The sequence below is a fragment of the Siphateles boraxobius genome, unplaced genomic scaffold, assembly GCF_051911475.1.
Source record: "Siphateles boraxobius isolate OS27281-9 unplaced genomic scaffold, OSU_SipBor_1 68, whole genome shotgun sequence".
NCBI classification, from domain to species: domain Eukaryota; kingdom Metazoa; phylum Chordata; class Actinopteri; order Cypriniformes; family Leuciscidae; genus Siphateles; species Siphateles boraxobius.
In genome coordinates, this window is record NW_027509195.1 from 3070491 (window position 1) to 3094138 (window position 23648).

Below are 23648 nucleotides of genomic sequence, written 5' to 3' on the forward strand. Positions count from 1 at the left end.
GTACAAATTGTTGTAAAAAAACAACTTTTCATTCCGAAAATTGCAAGTAAATTTCATAGATGGAGGGATGGATAAATTGGTGTAGAAACTATTTTCATTCAGAAATTGCTAGTAAATGTCACAATTACAAAGAAATGATGAAGTAGCACATTAAAAGTAAACTTGAAGTTTTGAAAAAAAACCTGAAATGGCATTTTCGGTAACACTTTAGAATACAGTTCCTTCGTTAATGAATAACTACACAAGAACCAATGAGTAAAACAATATTAACAATCTAGTAACTATTATTAACTAAAAAGAAACTCTGATTAACGAATTAGGAAGTAATAGTGCACAGATGAAAGTGGTACTTCATACTTCTATGGGAATTACTAATTATTTGGATCCGTATTCTAAAGTGAAGATCATGGTAACTAACTAGTAATGACTCAAGTGTTACTACATGATCTAGTCATGATTTGTGCAACCAAACACAAAAGTCATTTCAAGCGTTTGAGATTTTTGGTGAACTTTAGTATACTTTTAGAAAATTTATTTCGAATTATAGTAACACTTGAGTCATTACTAGTTAGTTCCAATGATCTTCACTTTAGAATACGGATCCAAATAATTAGTCATTCCCATAGAAGTATGAAGTAACACTTGACTCATTACTAGTTTGTTCACATGATTCTTACAGTAGTTACTAATGAAAAGCCAATAAAGTGTAGAATCTTCTCACTCACAAGATACACACACACACACACACACACACACACACACACACACACACACACACACACACACACACACACACATATATATATATATATATATATGAGCCAGCAGACATACATAAAAACATATTTTTTTGTGAGGTAAGTTAAATAATAAATTCACTCTATATGGTATTTGGATGGCTGATGACTCAATATGTTCCAGTCGTCACCGTGACTCTAGTGATTCAATGCCAGTCCAGAGGAATGCCGGAAAATTGGCCACAGGACAAGTAAGGTCCAGACTACTGTATTTAAAAATCCATTTCTTTAACATTATTCACATTATTCAGTTGATAAATAGACAGCATAGGCCAATTATTAACAGCTTTCCCAAATCATAAGTCTTCTGTGCTATTACATATTGATAATGTAAACAACCCTGTGTATTCGTTTACAGTAGCAGTTCAAATGTTAATGTAGTGCTAGTCATTTATCCTGCATTGGTTATTGATTAGTTTTGTATGAATTATGAAAATTTTCAGTAGTTCTCTGGGAAGCATAAAAAAATATAATAGTTATTGAAGTACCACTTTCATCTGTGCACTATTACTTCCTAATTCGTTAATCAGAGTTTCTTTTTAGTTAATAGTAGTTACTAGATTGTTAATAAACTTTTTCAGTAGTTATCTGGGAAGCATTAAAAAATAGTAGTTATTGATTAGTTAATAGTGAACTTCCACTTCCATCTGTGCGCTATCACTTACTAGTTCGTTAATCAGAGTTTCTTGTTAGTTAATAATAGTTACTAGATTGTTAATATTGGGTTACTCGTTGGTTCTTGTGTAGTTATTCATTAACGAAGGACCCGTATTCTAAAGTGTTACCGCATTTTCTTGTAAAATGTACTCAAATAATCTTTGTTTTATTTACAACTAAATATCATTAGATAGATACTTAGTTCTGTCAGTACCATTATCGTCAAATACGATTGACCATTAGCATACAGTTTGGATTGGCGGTATGGTTCTGTTCTGGGCAAGAACTCCTTGCGCATCCATGCAGTCTACTTTTTGATAGACACTAAATTCACATCATGAAACCTGGTTAAACCTTAAACTTCAGAAAATAGAATAGTAAAACTCCTAATTATGTCAAATAAAACCAAATTATTGTTCATTTAACTCTCCAAACATAATCCCAAACAATAAGGTGGAGATTCATGTTTTGATTTTTCCAAATAAATCGCTGAAGGTTTGATTGGCAGATTTAGTCACACAAACAGCACAAGTGGCTTGTGAAGAAACAGCCTGGTTGTATGACAATGTTCATGTAAGCAGAATATTGCTGTGGAGATCGAAACTCCAGTGCATGTTTCTTTTCAGATCATCAGTGCTTTTCCCTCAGTGTAGAGTGAGCGTGCGCAGGGTTGCCAGATTACACAAATTAAGTAAAACACCGGGCAGAACATGTAAAAGAAAAGCTCTTTTGGGGGGATTTAAGCTATTTACATCTGGCAACTACAAACATCAACGCTAGTGTTGACTTGACGCAAATGTAAAAAAAAAAGAAAGGCGTTTTCAGGACAAATAATGAGTAGGAGGACCTGGGGATGGAGGAGGGTAATGAGCTCCTGAGAAACGTAATAGCTGTTGATAATAATGAAGGAGCTTATGTACAAGAGACGTCATATTCCTATAGGTAGACGTGTATCAGCTGAGAGTCAGCTGATGTGAGCTTGACTAACGTGACCTGCCAGAACTGACGCTACGCTTCATAGAGATATATCCAACCTCAAACTCAAAAAGGAGGAGTTTTTGTCTCCTACATGGCAGATACAAAGCAGATGTTCAAGATCTTCAAATGATGGGTCATATAAGTTCATGAATTAAGACATGTCTCTCATTAAGAGGCCAGAAATATTGTGCCACGACACGGTCTCTGCATTCCAAAGAATCCAATCTTCATAGCATAGTGTCCCTGCAAACAAAGCCCATCCTGCTGTGACAGCTGCCTTTTGACCTTTGTCTACATCAAACATGCTCATTAATTCATCATGATTCACAAACCTAACTATTTTTCTTTGCACCGGAGCTTTGACAACATCAGGTAAATATTCAGACTACACTAACAAAGCTTTAAAAATGCCAGAGAGGACAATCCAAGCAGTCTGGAAAGACAACTAATAAGCAGACACAGTAACACTCATTCACGGTGGAAGCCACAACATAAAGGCACCTGTTATTATAGAAGCAGGTATGTGGATTCACTGATGGCCTGTACGTAAGACTTACACCTGTCACATATAAAACAATTTGTTTAGTTTTTGCGAGTTTCGTCATAACGCTGGCTGGTTTTGCGTGTGAAAAGTTTGAGGCTTTTGGACAAGTTGCAACCCATGTGAGTATTCCCACTCTTTCTCTCTCCCATTTGCTTTCTTTCTGTCTCTCACTAATATATATGGACATGTAAGCCACAGTTAAAAATGTACACTATTGATCTTTTTCAATTTTTTTAAAGTTCTTATTCTCACCCAGGCTGAATTTCTTTGATCAAAAATAAATAAAAATAATACATTTTAAAAATAACTGTTTTCCATATTATTTTAATATATTTTAGAATTTACTTCATTCCTGTGATGGAAATCTGAATTTTCACCATCATTACTCCAGTCGTCAGTGTCACATGATCCTTCAGAAATCATTCTAATATGATGATTTGCTGCTGATTTGCTGATGATTTGCATGAGAATAATGAGAAATAACATGTCTCATTATTATCAATGTTGAAAACAGTTGTGCTGCTTAATATTTATGTGTACACCATTATAAATTCTTTTAACAATCTTTTATGAATAGAATGTTCAAAAGAACAATATTTAAATAGAAATCGTTTGTAACATTATAAATGTATTTACTGTCACTCTTGATCAATTTAATGCATTCTTGCTGAATAAAAGCATTAATTTATTTAGTAAAAACCATAGACCCCAAACTTTTGAATGGCAGTGTGTGAATGTGATTGCATTATAACAAAATACCAAACCAAGTGCTTTTAATTTTAAAGAAAGATAGGCACACTTTTCATTCAAAAAACAATGCACATAATTTGTTATAGGATTTAAATGCTAAAAAATAGACCTACTGTTTAAAAAAAAGACTTTTTTTTTACTTTCTGAATGTGAATAATTATTGTATCATACAATACAATACAAATTGTATCTATAGCACATTTAAAACAACTGTCGTTGACCAAAGTGCTTACCAGTATAGATAATACAAAAAAAGCAAATTGATCATTTTCAATTCCATAGTTAATATATTAAACACCTGTGTGAACTGATTTCATACATCCACTAAACATCCTATTGAGACCCAATGTTTAACAGTAAAATAAATAAAAATAGCTGAGAAAAGGGAAGTAAGCCTAATTTGTTTGCAGATACACACATTTTGTAAACAAAATTTTTAAGTGTAGCTTACATACTCAAATACCTTTGAGGCTACTGTATACACACAAATGCAAACAAATCAAAAACTAATTAGCAGACCTTGAAGATATTGTTCATCCAAATGTCAAAGTAAATCAGTCACAAATCCTGCGTGCAGCTTCAAACTTTAACAGTATTTCTCCTGAGGCATAGAGGTGTTGAAATGCACGCACACGCACACAAGTATGTACATGAACATGTGATTTGCATGTTAAAACGTGCAAATGATTTCCATATGTTAGCTTCTGAAAATTTTTTGGTTAACCTTTTAAATTTTTTTGGCCTCTGTATAATTGGCATGTTCTTGTCTGCTGTCAAAATTCCAAAGTTACATTGAAATACCATATTATAGCATACATTCACTTAAAAAAATAAAAATAAAATAAAACTACAATACATAGTTTCTGTATAGAATAAAATAAAATAAAATAACAATTCTATGAACTGCCTTACAGACAGACACACTTACCTTCGGATACTCTTCTTCTCTCACGAGACTGTCCCTCTCACCTGCACCAATACATCGAGATCAAACAAGCTTGAAATCCACTCAATGGAACACAAACATCATGTACATTATGTCAGACAACTCACGGAAACCTAGAACCAGTAATACCAGAAGTGGGGAGGTGACTTGAGGGCTAAGCAAACACAGAGGCATGGCAAGTCAATGTGAAGCGTGTGGCTACCTATCCTGTTTCTAGAAAGACCATTTCAAAAGAATACCATTGGATCACAAAGCTCTATAGTGAGTTACACAACAGAGAAGCTTTTAGAGTACAAAAGTCTATTTCATTCATTTCATTCTTTAAGTCTGACATGACCAATGCAACTTCATGAAAAGACATTAATTGCTTTCTCCATCTCATAATGCTTATAATGGAGTTAATGGTTTAAAGTCGGGATGGGAGACCAGACATCCCAGTTTCATGAGGTGTGTCCCGTCAATTGGCTAAAAAAATCTATATTTTCCAGATGTTGGGCACACATACTGCAGAAAACACAGCCAAAAAATATCTAGTTCAGTCATGAAACTCTCAGGCTGATCGGTCCTTACATACAATCTGAAAGCAATTACTGTACATCATTACCATATGGCACAAGCTGATTGGCCTCTGCTGACCCTGCAGCCTATGAGATTACTTGCTCAACCGTCTGGTTCAGAGTTTTCTGTAGGTGTTTGTAATCAGAGTCCCCCTGAAACCCTCCACCTCCCCAGCTCCACTTGCCTAGATCTGCTATGGCAGTGGTCTCAAACTCAATTCCTGGAGGGGCAGAGCTCTGCACAGTTTTGCTCAAAACCTAATCAAACACACCTGATCCAGCTAATCAAGGTCTTCAGGATTGCTAGAAACCTCCTTGCAGGTATTAGTTTGAGCTGGTTGGAGCAAAACTGTGCAGAGCTGTGGTCCTCCAGGAATTGAGTTTGAGACTACTGTGCTATGGGATTTATGTATGTCTATTTATGTAGCAGCAGCATATCTTACATTCTCACAACAGTGTATCTGTGAATGTACTGCCAGTAGCAAGTAATATTTCATATATAAAAAATAATTTAATTACATTTATGTTTTATTATTCCTCTGGGAAATACCTTTAAAAAAAGTTTAAAAAAAAAGTTAAATTCATGCTTACATAACAAGGGGAAAAAAACTACTAATAAACTGTAGCAGAGAGGAGATTTTTTGGAAGAAAGATGAAATTGTACACCACAGGCTAGAACACTCGATGGGCAACACAGCTGATTGTGTCTTAAACATATGCATGGAAAAATAAAATGCAGATGCCAGCATGGTTGAGTGACATGCTTTCATCCTAAACCATGAACAAAACAATTCCAGATAAAAGAAGACATGATTCACGATCCTACAATAAATGTGGGTTCACTTGAATGATAAACACAGGTTGTGACGCAGTCACAACTTTTCAGTGAAAAATTCTGAAAAATGCATCAAACGTTTCTATCTGTAATCAGTTATTTAGGATGGCAGGATAGAGAGAGAGATGATGGGGTGTGTGAGAGAAAGAGAGAGAGAGAGAGAGAGAGAGAGAGAGAGAGAGAGAGAGAGAGAGAGAGAGAGAGAGAGAGAGAGAGAGAGAGAGAGATCTTAATCTGAGGCTCACAGCAACGCAGTAAAAGTTTGGGTGTATATGGGACAGACAGGAAGAGAGTGACGGAACCTCCCATTCATCTCGCTGCCATTCAGGAACATCCTGGGCCATCAGCACTCTCGCACAACACTTTGTCTGCTTTAATCATTTTAATAATACACTGCCAAAAAGAGAAAACTCTTATGCAACTTCCCGCCACTGCAATTGCCACACTATTTTACAACCCTGAAGTAAAGCAAAGGATAGTCTTGTTTTATACATAAAATAAATTAAGCTAGTTTATGAAATATAAAAAATCTTGCTGCAAAATATGTGTCATTTATATAGGCCTTTTCCCAAATCAGATAATGTGCAAAAACTAAGCTTTGTTTGAAGGGATTTGGAAGGACTATTATATATAAATATAATATAAATATAAATATGAAAATATTTGATAAGACAACTGTTATCATTCAGTTCCAGTATCTTCGAAAATGGCGAAAATGTTTAGTATGAAGAAACCGCAAAAAAAATGGAACATTAAATTCAAGTAAAGAAAACATTTCACAAACGAGTTATCAAATTTGATTGAAGCATAACAGTTTGTTCATCATGCTATTTGATGGATTGTCTCGTATTTTGTCATTGTTTATGTGCATGAGATGTTATTTTTGTCAATGTATATCTGTGTTCTGTTCAGACTAATGACAGACATGCGTTAATTAGAAACAAGAATACGAGCGGTAAAAGCAGAAATGTCAGATTTGGGTTGAGGTTATGAAACCTGACTCATTAAAAGAACCTAGTTTTCCTTCTTCATTTAATGGGTCTGTGCTATCTGTATACACAAAACAAGAATACGACTGAGAAATGAATGTTCCCTTTCAAGGGAACTCGAGCTGCGTCAAGCTGTGGGAACGCCTCTGCGTGTGTGCGTCATGAAGCACGTATGGAATCAGTCCAATGGAGAGACGGAACGTCATAGGCGGGTGACGTCATCGACCAGGAAACTATAAAGCACCCCCAAAAAACAAGCGCGACAGCTTCTTTGCCTTCAGTAAGTGCTATATATGGATCTGTCTCAAGTGTTTTTGTCTGTCACTAAGCAGGAGTTTCACTATTTCAAAAAACTATATATATATATATATATATATATATATTATATTATATTGAGAGACAATGGCGAGCGAACAACAATTTAAGAAGTGTGTTCCTCCCTGCTCGCGCTATTTAACGAGCAGGGATACACACAGCTTATGTGTTGTTTGTTTGGGTGTGCAGCATGCCCAGTCAGCTCTGGAGGGGGCTGATTGTGAGCATTGCGAGCTTTTGCCTTTTAGAACGTTCCGCTCCCGCCGATCACTCTTTGAGGAGAGTGGTTCGGTTCGCGATCCCCACGGATCGGGTCCCCTTATGCCGAGGCTGAGCGGCGACGTCATTCGTGGGGATCGCAGATGGATCTAACAGCGGGGCTTGAGACGGGCTCTGCCCTATCTCAGCCCTTACCTGTTAGATCCAGTGCCTCAGTCTCGGGTTCGGAAGCACGCTCTGCGGTTTCTTCCCCCCGAACTGAGGCCCCAGTACTGCAACTATCCAGTTCTGAGGATCTGGATGTTGTTAGTCTGGATGCGGGAGATGTCGATGATTCGCCATCTCGCTCTCCCGAAAGTGAGGAGCTTATGGAGGTGCTCACTCGTGCTGTTTCTAAATTAAGCATCGAGTGGCCAGCTGTTAGGCAGGAATCTAGAGAAAAATCTAAATTAGATGAAAGATTTTTGCCTTCCCGTTCTCAACCTCCACGCCGGTGCTTGCCCTTCTTCCCTGATCTCCACACAGAGGTTTCGAGATCGTGGAAAAAGCCGGTCTCTTATCGTGTTTTCAAACTTCCACTTATTCAAACATTGTGGGGGCTAAATCTCATGGTTATGGGGCGATGCCCAAAGCAGAAGAGGCGCTTGCTAGTCATCTTTCTGCTGAAGCTGCATCTTCTTTTAAAGCACCACTTTTACCCTCTAAGTACCCTCTAAATCACTCTTAGAAGTACGTCAGCTTTAGTGGGTAAGGTGTATTCGGCGGCCGGTCAAGCCTCGGCGTGCCTGCACACGATGTCCATCTTGCAGGCATACCAGGCTGACTTATTAAAGGATGTGAGTGACACTCAAGAGGTCAGCACTGACGTAGTTTGCGAACTGCGTCAGGCTGCAGATTTATCTCTGCGCGCCACCAAGGAGTCGGCCAAGCTAATGGGCCGTACTATGGCAGCCCTGGTGGCCGCAGAGAGGCATCTATGGTTAAATCTCTCTGGTATGAAAGAAAAAGACAAAGCTTTTCTTTTGGACGCTCCGCTCTCTCCTCATGGTCTTTTTGGTGATACTGTCAATACTGTCATAGATAGATTTCAGGAAGAGAAGAAACAGTCGGCAGCGTTTCAGAAATTTATGCCTCTTAAAATTCATGTCCCCGGTACTGCTGGGCGGGAGCAGTCCAGGCCGTCAGTCAGCTCCTCACATAGGGCGCAACAGAAGCAGAGTGTCGCGTCTCGCGCTCCCCCTTCCAAACAGTGGGACCAGACGCGGCACTCTCAGCCGAAGTCTTCTGGCAAAACTGATCTGAGGACAGTTATTATGGCTAAGATTATGCCTAAGATTATAAGTTATTATGGCTTCGGCAAAGAGGAAGTCCTGACGCCACTGGCGTCAGGATGCTGAGGGTGGTCCCTGCCGTGGGAGAGAGGTTTTCACCGCATTACACGGTGCCCGCTCTTCTTCGGTGCCCTCAGGGGCCCGTTCTACCAACCCCGCCTTCATGCCGGGGCACAGACGGTCCCAGCGAGCGCTTTCCCGAGGGACGCTCGCCCCCTCTGAGGTGGGTCTCAGAGCAGTTAAGCCAGTCGTTCCCTGCCGGTGCGCCGTTAAAGGTCGCTGTGTTTGCTGCTCAAGTTACACCAGAGGCCAGTCTCGAGAGACTGGTACCCTTAGTAGTATTTCTGGCAGAGTGGAAAAGCCTTCCAAAAATATCTCAGTGGGTTCTGCACACAGTAAAAAAGGGTTGTACTATCCAATTCAGGTGTCGTCCACCAAAATTCAGAGGGGTTCTGCCCACAGTGGTGGGCCCCGAGCAGGCTCTGGTAATGGAACAAGAGGTGAAAGCGCTCCTTCAAAAGGGGGCTATAGAACGGGTTCCTCCTCCCAGGTTGGAGTCAGGTTTTTACAGCCGATATTTCATCGTTCCAAAGAAGGATGGGGGGTTGCGTCCAATTTTAGATCTGCGCCTGTTGAATCGCTCGGTAGGGAAGCTAAAATTCAAGATGCTCACTATCAAGCAGATCGTGTCACAAATCAGATCCGAGGACTGGTTTGTCACGATAGATCTGAAGGACGCGTACTTCCATATTTCCATCCTTCCACAACACAGGAAGTTCCTGAGGTTCGCCTTCGGGGGCGAGGCGTCCCAGTACAAGGTTCTTCCATTTGGCCTAGCTTTATCTCCCCCGCACTTTCACGAAATGCATGGATGCAGCTTTAGCGCCCCTTAGGTTTCAGGGCATTCGTATCCTCAATTACATCGACGATTGGTTAATTTGAGCTCAGACAGAGCAGATGGCGGTTCAGCATCGAGATGTTGTTCTCGCTCATATGAGAAAGTTGGTGTTGAGGCTGAACGCAAAGAAAAGTGTATTATCTCCTTCTCAGAAGACCACTTTTCTGGGTGTCGATTGGGATTCGATCTCGATGCGGGCGCGACTTTCTCCGACCCGCATCGCTTCGATGAAACAAGTAAAGCTAGGCCAGCTACTCACTGTAAAACAGTTTCAGAGACTGTTGGGTCTGATGGCAGCAGCGTCCAATGTTATACCGGCCTGTTGTACATGAGACCACTGCAGTGGTGGCTCCGGACCAAGGGATTCTCCCCGAGGGGAAATCACCTCCGCACGATCAAAGTCACGCGGCGCTGCCTTCGTGCTCTGGTCATGTGGAAAGAAACCTGGTTCCTATCCAAAGGGCCTGTGTTGGGGGCTGTTTGTCGTCGCGTAACGCTAACGACGGATGCTTCCCTCACAGGGTGGGGGGCGGTCATGAGTGGTCGTCCAGCCCAAGGTCTGTGGCAGGACCATCATCTATCATGGCATATAAATTGTCTAGAGATGTTGGCGGTGTTCCAAGCTTTGAAACACTTCCTAGCAGACCTCAGAGGTCATCATGTGTTAGTTCAGTCAGACAACATGTCGGTGATCTCGTATATAAATCATGAGGGGGGCCTGCGGTCGCGTCCACTTTACAAGTTGGCCCGTCAGATCCTCCTGTGGTCCCGGGGGAAGTTACGGTCTCTGAGAGTTATGTATCTTCCTGGTTATTTGAATGTGGTAGCAGACTCCCTGTCGAGGCAGGGGCCGAGGCCTGGGGAATGGAGGCTCCACCCCGAGGTGGTGGAGCTCCTTTGGTTGAGTTTCGGTCGCGCCGAGGTGGACCTATTCGCTTCCAAGGAGACAACGCACTGTCATCTGTGGTTCTCCATCAGTCAGCCAGCCCCTCTGGGGTTGGACGCTCTGGTACAGCCGTGGCCGAGGTCACGTCTGTATGCTTTTCCCCCGGTTGCTCTGCTACCAGGAGTTCTGGAGAGGGTTCGCCGGGACGGGTCAGCCTACTTCTAGTAGCCCCGTTCTGGCCGGCCCGAGTATGGTTCGCGGACCTAATATCTCTTCTGGACGGCTCTCCCTTGGAGATTCCGATCAGGAGGGATCTACTCTCTCAGGAGGGCGGTACGATATTTCACCCCCACCCAGAGTTGTGGAAACTGTGGGCTTGGCCTCTGAGGGGGCCAAGCTCATAGAATCTGGTCTCTGAACTGAGGTTGTTGAGACCGTCCTTCACTCCAGAGCTCCGTCCACGAGGAAGTTATATGCCCTGAAGTGGAAACTTTTCACTTCTTGGTGTGCAGAACACCGGCAGGACCCAGTTAACGGCCCAGTGGGTGCAGTGCTGGAGTTTCTGCAGGAGCGTTTCTCTGCAGGGTTCTCCCCCTCCACACTAAAGGTGTATGTGGCGGCACTAGCTGCTTACCATGTCCCTTTCAGTGGAGTTTCTCTTGGGAGACACCCGCTTATAACTCGCTTCCTTCGTGGCACTTTGAGGCTGAGGCCTGCAGTTCGTACGAGGGTGCCGACTTGGGATTTGGCCATTTTACTAGAGGGCCTTTCTTTGGCCCCCTTTGAACCTATTGAGGAAGTTTCTGAGAAATTTCTCACGTATAAAACTCTTTTTCTGCTTGCAATCTCCTCACTTAAGAGAATCAGAAATTTGCAGGCCCTGTCGGTTACACCCTCGTGCCTGGAGTTTTCGCCTGGTATGGTTAAGGCTTTTCTATACCCTAGACCAGGTTATGTCCCTAAGGTCCCTACTAATGCTGTTAGACCTGCAGTGCTGCAGGCTTTCTATCCTCCTCCTTTTGTGTCATCAGATCAGGAGAAACTTAACCTTCTCTGCCCGGTTAGGGCGTTAGACGCTTACATCCACAGAGCTGCCCTGTGGAGGAAATCAGAACAGTTATTTGTGTGCTTTGGGCCACCCAGGAAAGGGTTACGTATGTAACCCTAGTTCCCTGATAGGGAACGAGACGCTGCGTCGTTTTGCCATACTCCCAGCATGCCCGTTAGCGCTTCCTTCAGGCCTATCAGAAGCTGTCGCGCTTGTTTTTTGGGGGTGCTTTATAGTTTCCTGGTCGATGACGTCACCCGCCTATGACGTTCCGTCTCTCCATTGGACTGATTCCATACGTGCTTCATGACGCACACACGCAGAGGCGTTCCCACAGCTTGACGCAGCGTCTCGTTCCCTATCAGGGAACTAGGGTTACATACGTAACCGAGACGTTTTATCTGGATCAGGACGCCATAATCAGATTTCTCAATGAACTTTTGGTTCATTTCTTATTCATATTTGGTTCATTTCTTATATATTCATTTCCAGAGAAGCTTTTCCAATGTTGTGAAATTTTAGGCGCTCATGTGCTGCTGTGTCTCAAATATACTAGAGATAAAGGAATTTGATGGTATTTTTACACTCAAAGCTCTTTGTTCCAAGATGGAACAAAGATCATCAGCTGTAAAAATCTGGATAAGTGTTCTGCCCCAACTTGCTGAGCATTTCATGTTGATTTACCCCAAACAATTTTTTTTTCAATTATAATCTTCACAACAAGTTGTGACAGAACCCCACAGCAGATAAACAGGCAACCACAGCCTGTCAATCAAATTCACTCAAGAGTTTAAACCAGATGTATCTCCAGAACTGAAGAGAATGATTCATTCAGTACATAAAATATTTGAATATGGTATCAAACTCTAACCATGGAATGGTTCCCCCACCCCCCAATAACAGCAAAAAAAATCATTTTTTTACTTGAAAATTTTACATTTTATTCAATGTGTTTCTTGAAGTGTCAGTAAAACTATTTGTATATTTACTAGCAGATTCTGAGTGAAAATTGTTTAAAAGTAAATTCTACACAATTTTTTCCCAGTGTATTTTAAATAATATTAATAATCATTTATGCTCTAATTAAAGGAAAGCTTCTTTATTGAATTGGTATATTTAAATATTTATAATCCAACATGATTTGACTGAATCATTTCAAATTCAATATTACAATCATTAATACCGTGCATTCTTTTTCTTGGTCTCGCAGTATAACTAGTTTTATAAAAGTTCCAAAGAGGAAATGTCAGTTTCATTGTGGTTCAGAATTGTCAAATTAATTGTTAACCAATAATACTGACTCAATAAACAGTAACTTCCAGAAAAACCTTGAAAAAAGACCATGTCTTGAAAAATAAATCTAATGACTGAAAAATAGCATATTGTTGGCTACTGCCCTTGTAACGTAATTTCTTGTATTCTCTAAATAACAAGAAAGAGAAGGAGAGCTACGTTTCCATCAGGGTTGGCTTGTGGATTTTAAAATAGAGGAGACACACAAACTATAGCGGTCTGGGGATCCTCTCTATAGAGGACTTTTTTAAATAATTATAAATGCTTTAAAATTGCTTTTTCGGTCACTTTTAGATATAAAATGTAAAAAATTGGGGATTTTGGATTTGCCTCTATCCCCTCAAACTCGATTCGGCACGTTCGGTGGAGGAGCAGCGGTGGTTACGACATCAGTAATATTTGATGGTGTTACAATGGTGAAATTACAAACAAGAAATTCACATTCCGAGGCATGAAAATTAAATTGGATTTAATTTATCTAACTTTAATTAACATTAAATCGTCCTTCTCCCATTTTCCATCTCAGAATTTTGGGAAGGCTGTCCCACCCTTGCCTCTCCTGACGAGCTGCCATTGGTTGCCATGTGGCAGTTAAATGCTGATTAATTACTAGAGTAGTGACTTCTCTACTACAGCACAGCAAGTACTAAAAAATATAACCTTCAAGACCATAAAAAAATAGAGCTGCATTTTCTTGTCTGCGCCAAATGCATTTAGGCAACTGTTTAACAGGGGCCACTAGGGCCAATCTATGTCAGGGCCTTGTTGGCCACTATTAGCTTGTAGGCTGGCTGCACTAATGGCTCTCTGTGTGAGGAATTACACCTTGCCATGACATGGGAACTCCTTGAAAATGTGACGGGAACCAGCCGCATTAGCATTTTGGAGACGCATGATTGAGTGTGTTTGTTCTAGTCTGTGAGGTTTGCTGAAAGACCCCATTAACAGCAGGTTTAGAAGGACTGCAGTGTGTCAGGTCAAACCGAAAGTGAACAGAGAGGGGAGAAAATAAAGCAAGATGAACAGAGAAGGAGAAGCTGATGAAGGTGTGAAGTTAAGATAATCACTTAAAATGTGTTTTAACCAATCTATTAAAGTGATAAAATGATACTCACATGAGATGAAGACTCAGAATGTATCAGCCTGCTTGAAAAAGTTGTTTTATTCTGCATGCAAAGGGTCGCCTCCTCATGAGTGCCACCATATTGAGATAGAATGACCAATCATTTGTATGCAATTGTCTAACTTACTAATAACTAATTTTTTCACAATTTGTTCTTGAATATGTCCATTATATGGATTTGTGCAGTATGAGATGGAGAAAAATATAGATAAAAACGAGCAAAACACAAGATAAACAAACAGCTTCATTGTGAAAAGGAGGCAGTTAAGAAACAAACTTTTCAAGAAAATCAAGCAAAATATAGGCAAAAACGTATTGAGTGCACCTTTAATTTCCAGAGATAATGTTTAAATTTTAAAAACACAGCATAAACTAGATAATGAAGGACTCTATAGGTTTAAAGGACATCAAAGAACAAATTCACAAAATGCGCTGTCTAACGCCGAGATAAGGAGCTTTGCAGAATACCGTGAGTGGGTGCTGGTGAAATGTTGATCCCCCTACACTGTCTGAGCTGCAGATGAAGACATCACCAGCCCCACTCCGGACCCAGATCCCAGCAACCCGTCCAACACACTTATCATGGACATTCTGGCAGAGCCCACCGCAGACACAAGAGCCTGAGATACTCCTCGATACCCAAGCACAGCATCGCCCCAGAGCCTGAGCCCAACAGTATGTCTGACCAGGTGCGTGAGCTGGCACATCATCTGTGGCAGTGGGTGTCCTCAAGGAGTTCGAGGGAATAGAATGGAGCCCCAACCACACTCCCACTGCTGAGGGGGAGCTGCATACAGCTAAAAGTCTCCTGTACCACCGCTGGTTCCACCCAGCTCAAAGTCTCCTGTACCACCGCTGGCTCCACCCAGCTCAAAGTCTCCTGTGCCACCGCTGGTTCCACCCAGCTCAGTCTCCTGTGCCACCGCTGGTTCCACCCAGCTCAAAGTCTCCTGTGACCCCAATGGTTTTGCTCATATCAAAGTCTCCTGTGACCCCAATGGTTTTGCTCATCTCAAAGTCTCCTGTGACCCCAATGGTTTTGCTCATCTCAAAATCTCCTGTGACCCTACTGGTTCCCCCCAGCTCAAAGTCTCCTATGACCCCAATGGTTCCACCCAGCTCAAAGTCTCCTGTGCCACCGCTGGTTCCACCCAGCTCAAAGTCTCCTGTGCCCCAGCTGGTTCCACCCAGCTCAAAGTCTCCTGTGCCACTGCTGGTTCCACCCAGCTCAAAGTCTCCTGTGACCCCAATGGTTTTGCTCATCTCAAAGTCTCCTGTGACTAGGGATGCTAACCGATGGCCGTTTGACCGATGGTTGACCGTCTCAACGTTAACCGATCAAAGTTGTCGGTAGTCGGTTAAAAAAAAAGTGATCTCTAAATTAGGCTATTATAGACAGTGGACGAAACGCTTCTACAGTTAGCCATCTTATTCGAAGATATTTTTGTGTGAAGTGAACAAATCCCTCACACTCAATTTTTCATAACTCGCCTGTTTGTACTTAATAAACCAATAAAAACATTTGGCGCGAGGTCACAGCGTTTGGGTTCGCGCGCTCACAAGGTTTGCGAAAAGTAAAGGCTACAGGCTAAAACACTGGAGGTTAGAGCCAGGGCAGACGACAGGATGAAGCGTGCAAAGAAACGTAAGGTTAGTGTGTGGGACCATTTCACCAAAAATAATGATACAGTAAGTTGCAACTTGTGTGACACAGTGCTTAAATACAGTAGTAATACTGTAGAAATACATTACATCTACATTTCAGTGGTAACAGATAAGGTGATGATGATCATCATCTTTCTTTATTATTGTTAGCACTAACGTTACCTCAAACTAAGCGGAGTCTCTTCGGAGCTGTCATTTTCTTAAATGAGACGCTGCAATGTTTCAAATGAGCTTCTAACGCTAGACCAACGCCTTTATTTTCAACGCGATCACCTTGTACCCAAACCATTTCGAAACTAAGTAGCCATTTGTCCTCCGATTACATACAAGCTCCTCGGCCCCGCGTTTGCGCGACTCATGTTTCGCGCTGTAGGGGATTTTAAAAAAGTGACGTGAGTGGAAGCGCGGCGCCGGGGCAGTGTGTGTGTGTGTGTGAGAGAGCGGGAGGCAGAGAGAGATGCGACAGAGTTGCGAAATTACAGGCGCGGCTCGAAATGACTGTTATTTCAAATAGCGTGGCATATTTTTTAAACTAATCGGTTAACCGGTTTCAACCGGCTAATGAGGCTCGGTGGTCGGTCAAGAAAATTTTTAGTTTTCGCCATCCCTACCTGTGACCCCAATGGTTTTGCTCATCTCAAAGTCTCCTGTGCCCCAGCTGGTTCCACCCAGCTCAAAGTCTCCTGTGCCCCAGCTGGTTCCACCCAGCTCAAAGTCTCCTGTGACCCCAATGGTTTTGCTCATCTCAAAGTCTCCTGTGACCCCAATGGTTTTGCTCATCTCAAAGTCTCCTGTGACCCCAATGGTTTTGCTCATCTCAAAATCTCCTGTGACCCCACTGGTTCCCCCCAGCTCAAAGTCTCCTATGACCCCAATGGTTCTGCTCATCTCAAAGTCTCCTATGTCTCCATAGTTCCCATCCAACCTTGCTCTCACACCTCCTCTTCCTATAACGGCCAGTTACTCAGCCCCACCTCAGCTGATTCCCTTCAGCCCATTAACTTCTCTAATGTCACACTGTTTTGTAGATCTACCTCAGGTCTTCTGGTCTCCAGCTCACCCAGTCAAGAGGATCCCCCGGCTTCGCCTCCAGCCACTGATCCGGTCACTCCACCTCGGCCCGTCGACCTGTCGGCTCTGCCTTGGCTCCTCCCTCCCTCACTCTACCAGACCTTGGCCTCCAGGGACATTTGTGTCACCCAGTCCCATGTGCTCTCTTTCTGCACCCAGGGCTCCACTTCCTTTGGCTATCTCCGTCATTCTGGAGTCGACTGCCAAATCACTACAATGACTCAATGACTCCTCCCTCCCTCAAGTCCACCATGGGCCTTCATCCTGGCTGTGGTCTGGGTCCCCGCCAGGTACCTACTGCTCTTGGCTCCTCCCTACCTCCACTCCCCCGTTGAATGTTCTGCCTGCACCTGACAGATTACACTCCTCTCCTGTTCCACGTTCTCCTCCAGAGCCCCCTCCCTCCCTCCCTCAGTTTGACTGCTACATGAGGACACGCCTTACCCTAGGGGAACTGTACTGCAACGTGTTTTGTTTTGTTTTATTTCTAGTTCCTATTTCCATTGTTCTCATTTTCCCACCACTAGTTTATTTCTATGGTTACTGATTTGAATTGCACACCTGTTTCAGTTTCTGTTGATTACTTTCCCTGTTTTACTTTAACAACAGTTCTTTGTTGTGTAGTCTTTAGGTTAAACAGTTATTTTCCTAAACTTTCTCTTATCTTTCTTTTTTTGGATTTTTTTGAATAAAGACTGTTTTTGTTATTGTCCATTGTCGTGTACTTTATTTTGTTATTCTTTCAACTTCATTGCCATCTAGAAAAAATGGGGAATAACTTAATAATACTTGAATAATTGTGTTTTGTAATATAAACACAATGACCATGTAACACATGAATTATAAACAGTAGAGAGTGTCATTCTTTTTTTTTCTTTTTTTTAATTGCAAAAGAAAATATTTTAATGCTACCTGTAGTTGATGTTTTTTAGGCCATTGTTTTATAAGTGATAAAGTATGTTTGTTGGATGACCTTTTTTTGGTAGTGTTATGGTGCTTTTCCTTTGCATGGTACAGCTCGATACGGCTCACTTTTTGGTGCTTTTCTACTGCCTGGCACGGCTCCATAATGCTCGGTACGGCTCACTTAAATAGTACAACCTCAGTTGAGGTTCCAAACGAGCTGTGCCGATACTAAAATGTGACGTGTTAATACTGCAGATCACACATTGGTCAGAGAAGAATCGTCACTACCAGCGTAATTGGATTTGCAACAGGAGACACCAAACCAACTACTTTGTTTTACAGTGAAAAACATCCACATGTCGAGAATCAAGAACACCATTCCATCGATATGCTCCATTGCTTCTGTGTTGTGTGTTTGTTTGTGTCACGTTTACGAAGATGTCACGGCAGTAGAGGCGGCCAAACTATAACGATCAGTCTATAATCCCACCCACTTTGAAGCGGTACTAAACTGCAGTGGAAAAGCAAACTGATCCAAAGTAAAGCAAGCAGAGCCATCATGTACCTGTTTTCCAAGTTAAAAGTTGGATATAAGAACTGTTATTAATTTTGACCAACATGTAAGTACCAAGGCTATCATGGCGAAAGCAGAATAAACAACAAAAGTCATACCATTAACAAAAAGCTATACAAGACATTTAAGGTTAATACTAGACAGAAATTCTAAAATACATTTAGATGATACTTTTTTAAATACAACAGTTAAACACATTGCTGAATAAAACTGTTGTCTATTTACATTAAAAACAGTGCAGTCCAGTAAAATATGTTTAACAGTCATTGTAGTTTGACAAAGGTGGCATGATGGTGGTTCCTCGCCGTTTAATAAATAGCCATGTGTAAGTCTTGTATGACCTAAACGGGCACAACTTGATCATACCTAGATTTGAAATTAGTAAAACAAAGCTTATATTATGATTTATGTCATGTAACTTATTTCAGTGATTCATCCCATTTCATCTGCGACATGTTATTAATATAAGAGTTTGTTACAGGTCTGAGATCATAGGGTGGAATTTGACACTGAAATAAGTTGAGAGCCTCCTTTGCAGCGATGACTGTTTACTCATTACCATATAAACCAATATTACCTGGAACCCAGCAGAAACAGATTTTCCTTGCGTAAAATAAAAGATCTAATTGAGCTATTATAATTACAATTATGGGATTATCAGTCTTCACAGATTCAAGGACCTGAAGGCAGGATTTTGAGTCAGTGAGGATTATGAAATTTCGTTCTTGTCCATTTTCTATATTTTCCACAGGCAGGAGTAAAGCACAAGCTTCAGCTTAAAGAACTGTGAGAAGAGTTTTGAAAGAGTGACCTACGTATTGAGAAATGTGTCCTATCGATTGTAAAAATAATAATAATAAAAACTGTAAACAAAGACAATAAATGACAATTTGAGAAAGAAACATAGGGCAATAAATACCAGAGCAAACGAGAAACCAAACAAGACATAGGTGAACAACATAATCAGTAACCATAGAAACAATTAGAGAAACAGGAACTGAACACATCCAAAACAAGGGAATACAAACTAAAAGTCCATGAAAACAGAAACTAAACCAAAACTTGACAGACACTCTACTTTTAGGAATTCACTACAGTTTGTTGTATTGGCATGTTTACGTTACATACAGTACAACATTAAGTTTACCCTTTTGTATAATGAAATTGAAAGACTTTTTTTAAGATTTGGAATATATTTCAATATTTTAATACTCTTATCAATATGGTATAGCTAAATGTAACAAATTCTGTCTTATTCAGTTTTGTATTATGTTAGGTTTTGAACTTAAGTTTAATAGTTTTGAAAAGATCATGTAAAGATCAATGTGAAAATTGGCCTGCAGGTACATAGAGTTTTGGTGGAGGTTGTGAAAATGTAGATATTCAATGATAAAATGATCCATAGACTGCTGTTGTGATCACTGTGTGAAGAGTTTTGAAAAGTGACCTAAGTATTGAAAAATTGGTCCTAGCAATTGTAAAAAAAAAAAAAAAAAAAAACTTTTATGATTGAAGCTTGAACATTTGCTCACCACTACACCTGGATTCTTCATTTCAGTTTATTACAGAAACTTGTTTTTGAATAACAGCTCAGTGATAATTCTGCTCAGACAATGGAAGAATATGTTACACACTAACTCAAAAAGTATTTTATACCTTTGTCTCAAAATATACTCTGAACGCGCGAGTGAGTCGACTTGTATCTGCACGCATTGTATATGCAAAGGGTGTGTGTCTGCGTGTGCATCAGGCTCTGTGGGAGAGAATGAGAGTGGTGAGTAATCAGAAATCCCTAAGGCTTTACAGCAGTGTTATCATTTTTGCCACATGTAACAGCTTGTTGAAGAAAACACCCAGCCCAGCAACCATATTCCCAAACAACATCCACACTTCACCTAAAGAGGACATTTAATCTTCAGAGAGGCAAAGACTGTGCAGAAATTAATCCACACTTATTGTGTAATGTAGTTCCCATAAATGCAGCGGTATGATTCAAAATCAAATATTTATTATTATCATTTTAAATACAAAATACATTCTACAATAAATTCCACATTACAAAATTAAATTAAGAGATTTTAAAGTTATATTCAGTTTTTATTTATGAAGGTGATAAAAAGGTGTATATTTAAGATCTTCTTTTAATGAGTAGCGGGACAATGAAAAGGCTCAATGTTTTGATAAGTCCGGTCTTTGTCTGCCTTCGGGATATATTTATTTCAATGACTGAAACTTTCAATGACTGAAAAGAGCTTTAGACAGGAAGTTGTTTTTAAAATTTTGTGGTACATGAATAGAAAAAGATTTACTGATCATTTGAAGTCAAATGAATTAAACTTCTGTTCTGAGTACTGCATTGAGCATGTGATATTGAAAAATTTCATAGCATATTGAAATGTATTTGTCTAAATGTATAAGGTTTAATAAGAAAACGGGAAAACTATTTAGACTAAAATCTGACTGGATGAGTCATCTTCGCTTTCTGCTTTAGTAGCCTATATTGTAAAATCTAATTTATTCCTCTGATGAATTTTACTTCAGTCTTCAGTGTCACATGATCCTTCAGAAAAGGTTTCACTGTTATTTTTGATCAATTGAATGCATATGGTCCTTGCTGAATAAAAGTATACATTTTTATCTTTAAAAAAAATCTTACCATATCTATGTTGAACATCAGCTGAATTATATTTTAATGTGGCTGAAAATTGTATTTATTTGGCTTTGCATTGTGCCGAAGAACAACACTTAACCATGGTAAAAACACAGTAAACATGTCCTCTCCGGCTTTATTTTAGATGTGCACAAATTTTGTTTGGAATTTTAAGCGATAGAACATGTAAAAACGTTGAATAACTGCTTCTGCTTATCCCAGAACGTGTCCTGTTATCCGACAGGAAAGTGAATATAGGCGTTGAGGGGCTGCAAGCGACACACACTTCAGGAGGTGCTAGTGAGATTAGATTGAGAAGTGGGACCCCAGGGAGGAGCCTCATTAGCATATGAATCGTATTCAGCTTGATAGAAAAGAAACAGATCTGGGGAACAGACCCAAAATGATCAAAATTAAAAAAAGAATCATGAAAGGAAAAAAAATAAACATTTGGCTCACACACTTTTACATCAATGTAGTGTGAAGCTTTCTTGACCTAATATAAACCATGTTGCACCTCAAATAACCTGCAATAACCTTTAAAAACATCTCACAGTAGCAGCCATGTTCCTCAAACGTTCCTGTTCTGTTATGACTGACATTTTTGTTGCTCCCATTGGGCAATATGTGAGATAAATAGCATCTGAATCCACAGTCTTTCATTTGAACTAGAGTGTGACTGTCAAATTATTGTTTCTGTACCCTCAATGGATTCGACTGAGTCATATGAATCACGCCAAAGATGAGAGGAGGAGGAGGATGTCTGTGGGACAAATGGAAAACGTATTTACTTCATGTTCCAGTGTAAGAGGAACATTGTCAATATGGGTAGGTGGGTGGCTGGGGAAAGGGGATTATTTTGAGACTGTCATGAGTGGCCTCAGAGGGAAGTGTGAGCGAGAAAGGTTATTCTATATCGGGACACACAGTGAGAGCTCTGTTGAGCCGTGTGAGATGGGCTGAATTGGACTGAAGTACACTACAAGTGCCAACAAAACATGTCTACAGTATGTGCACTTTGGAGGAATGTGGCCATTGTGCCTGTCAATGGGGAGGACGTTTTTCAAGTGGGTAGCAAAGAGTGTACAAGATCCTTGGAGTGGGTGTCTTTTGTATGTGTGTGTTTGTATATTGCGTGCATGTTTCAAGCCCAGATCTTTCTTGTCTTCACGCTCAATGGGTGGCATCGTTATAGAATATTGTTTCCACTCCTCAGAAGTGCCATGGAAAGCCGCGGAAATCATGTGAGATGGTAATTACATTAGCTGCGGTCAGCGGGAGAAGTCACAACCCCATTTCCATCAACTCACTTTGATGACAGAACATCAATGTAACACTTACTCCAAGGAATTTGATAGTAAAAATGACTGTTGGTAGACTGCAAGTGAAATGTACGATAAATCCAGGGTGATATAATTAGTATTCGTAAGAGTTTGTATGTAACGTTTACATGGATAGGCATTGAAAACTATGATTAGGTCATGATGATCGACTAGTATTGGCCTTTTCTTACTCACTGTTTTTTGAGCATCCCATCAAATTAAAAATAGTTCAAACTAGTCGTGAACTAGTCTAGTGCTAGACCCATATAGTATAGTATTCGACAGCTCCAGTGATGTGCCAATATTTGTCAATTTTTGCAATTACTAACATTGGTCGATTACCGATTAATAGAAGACTTTGATCTCCCAACTCCCTGCCAAGTTCTCCTGACAATGGATAGTAAACAAATGTGTAACTTTTTGTAAGTGTAACGTCAGTTTTATTTTAATTTCGTCAGGTTTGTGTGCAAATCAAATTGTAATTACATTTTAATTATATAAATCAGCATTATATCAGCTGTCAGACACCCTGCTATCTAGGTATCACAACCCACAAAATTTGACATTTGTGCAAAATTATATTATGTTGCTTCTTACACGTTTCGTAAGACATTCAAAGTGAAATGTACAGTGAGTGGCACTAAAAGCACGTCCAGTTTGATCTGAAACGGATAAATGTGAATCTGTTTACATTTTATTATGTTTGTTATTGTTGTGCAAAATTAATCACAGAAGTTTCAGAAATGAAATGCCTAGTGAGTGGCGCTAGAAGGTTAATACTGTACGTCCCCCAGGGGTCCATATTGGGCCCCATGCTGTTTTCTCTATACATGTTGCCCTTGGGGTCCATTTTCAAAAAAACACAATATTTTCTTCCATTGTTATGCGGATGATGTACAAATCTATTTGCCTGTCAAAACAAATCACAAAGTCTCAATTCAGCCATTGCTTAACTGCCTGACAGAATTAAAAATATGGTTGGATCAGTACTTTTGCACTTTAAGCACTTTGGTCAACTATGGTTGTTTTTAAAGGTGCTATATAAATAAACTTGAAACATTAACTCTATTGCATTTAAAAATAATGTACCACCTACACTACCCTAAATCTAACAGACAGTATTAACAAAAGCAAATGTGAGATAAAAAAAGTTTTACTGTATGCAATCATGCTATTTTAGCTTGCTTCTACAAGTCTTTGATCTTTATAGTGACTCAAGTATCTCAGGACTCCAGATTACAAATGTATTGTTGTACCAATTGAACTACCAAGCGACTTTACTACGTCAGAAAAG

General features: G+C 40.4%; 1 protein-coding gene across 7 annotated transcripts in view; it reads right to left on the reverse strand.

Moving 5' to 3' along the window:
- Nucleotides 1-23648, reverse strand: part of chl1a (cell adhesion molecule L1-like a) — a 93476-nt gene that overhangs the window by 49165 nt on the left and 20663 nt on the right. Inside the window, exons 1-2 of one of the 7 annotated variants that reach the window (XM_077214067.1) lie at nt 4802-4901; nt 4655-4695 (exon numbers count right to left, since the gene is read on the reverse strand). The exons of 2 other annotated variants lie outside the window; for them this stretch is intronic. The gene's annotated coding sequence lies outside the window, so the exon portion shown is untranslated. Of the gene's footprint in view, nt 1-4654; nt 4902-23648 lie in introns of those variants that run through there. 4 more of the 7 variants (XM_077214066.1, XR_013196952.1, XM_077214065.1 and 1 more) reach the window with 4 other exon arrangements.